The 1864-nt window shown below is 31.1% G+C and overlaps 1 pseudogene across 1 annotated transcript in view; it reads right to left on the bottom strand.

The window, feature by feature from the left end:
- The window catches only part of LOC128249532 (chemotactile receptor for terpenes 1 pseudogene), a 7257-nt pseudogene extending 7014 nt beyond the window's left edge, over positions 1-243 (bottom strand). Inside the window, exon 1 of the transcript XR_016244458.1 lies at positions 1-243. This exon is cut by the window's left edge and continues 156 nt beyond it. The product of XR_016244458.1 is annotated as a chemotactile receptor for terpenes 1 pseudogene (transcript).
- Between the last annotated feature and the right edge of the window lie 1621 nt (positions 244-1864).

Genomic DNA, 1864 nt, shown 5'->3' with positions numbered 1-1864 from the left:
TTAACAGGTTGGGTTTCGCATTAGATATTTCAATGAATGTTATAATTATTGTTTTGGTCTTCTAGCTGTCTTTATCCGCGTGAAGCCGTAGGACGATGTTTTCGTGTGAAAATCAAGAAGAGAATTCTTTCAAACATATGATTCTAAATAATGTGATAACACATCGAGCTAGATCAGATCGGTGATTCGGTGGCTAAAATCATGCAAAATGTCAATGCTTGGAATGCAGTCATGTGCTATAAAACTCAATGCATTTATAACCGAGAAACACTAAAGATGAATATTTAAACAACAGTTGCTGAAGGAGAAACAATGACGACAATCCCCGGATGAAATTACACAAATATCAATAACAGCATTAATAATGTAAAGAAAATTTTAATTGCGTCAGTAATACTTTACCATATATATATATATGTGTGTGTGTGTGTGTTTGGGATTGTGTGTGTATGTGTGTGTGTATCTATATCTATATCTGTATATGTGTGTATGTATATATATATATATATATATATATATATATATATATATATATATATATATATATAGATAGATAGATAGATATATATATAGATATATGCATATGTGAATGCACTCATATAAGCATATATGTGTGTGTGTATCGAATGTTTGACATGCACATATATACTTATGTATGTATTCATATATGCGTGTGCTTGTGTGTCTGTATGCGAGTGTGTGCGTGCGTAGACTGATGTGTGAATCAGTGCAGTCGAGTGCATTCATATATTGAACGTGAGGAAGGGTTATTGATGAAATTACACGAAATTGTTATGTTTCATAAGAGTAGGGAATGAAATATTAACAACTAATTGAAGTAAACAAAGCCAAATGCAGTTCTCCGCTCTTGAGAGCCTCTAGAGACAAATTTCAAAACATTTATTTTGGAGCCGAGAGGTAATCTGCTAATACTGATTCGAAAATGTAACACAAATATATTAGCATTAATAATCACTTAAGCTGTTACATGGTATATTGTTACTAATGTATTAACTTTATCATCTAATCATTGGGAAAACAAAGCATAAATAACGATTATTATTTTAGAATATGAATTATCTGTTTATGAATATATACAATGAACGATGTGTATAAGTTACTTATATAATTATACGAATACATAGATAATATCTAAATAATTACGTATGTTTACGCTCAATAAATATGCTAATATGTTCACAGATGGGAGAATGGCAGCCTATCTGGTTTTGATTTCTCATCAGTAGTTTTGAATTTATTTGTCTGAGGGGGATTATAGAATCTGATTGAAATACAGAGTGAGTGAGAGAGAGGTGAGGAACAGACAGATTGACAGACAGATGGACATACTGAGAGACGGAGACAGAATGTGTATCCTATGATTAGACATTAAAAACCGCGATACAGAGCAGAAATTTCTTTTATGCGAATACATATACACACATAGCTTGAAAATGTTTATAGACTAGAGAAAATAAAAGCAAGGCAGCGTGGTTTTATGAAATAAATTCGATAGCATTCACGATATAATAAGAGGTGTAACATGAAAACTTAAATGTAAGTCTGCAAAATGTACAAAGTAAAGAGTAAGGGTAGTGTACTTCTAAATAGAAGCGATATATTTATACAACTAAGGTTAAATATATCATTACAAGACAAAGATAACAAAATATTTTTTAGATTCCGAACTTCAAAACACAAGCGCAAACATGAGTACGTGCATTTTCACAGGCAACGTATATCTATGCAAATACTTAACTATATATATATATATATATATATATATATATATATATATATATATATATACGTGTGTGTGTGTGTGTGTGTGTGTGCGTGTGCGTGTGTGTGTGTGTGTGTGTGT

This window comes from Octopus bimaculoides, chromosome 15, assembly GCF_046866305.1.
Source record: "Octopus bimaculoides isolate indiv1 chromosome 15, ASM4686630v1, whole genome shotgun sequence".
NCBI lineage: Eukaryota > Metazoa > Mollusca > Cephalopoda > Octopoda > Octopodidae > Octopus > Octopus bimaculoides.
Note: the sequence above shows the minus strand (reverse complement) of the source record. Positions and strands in the feature narration are given on the sequence as shown.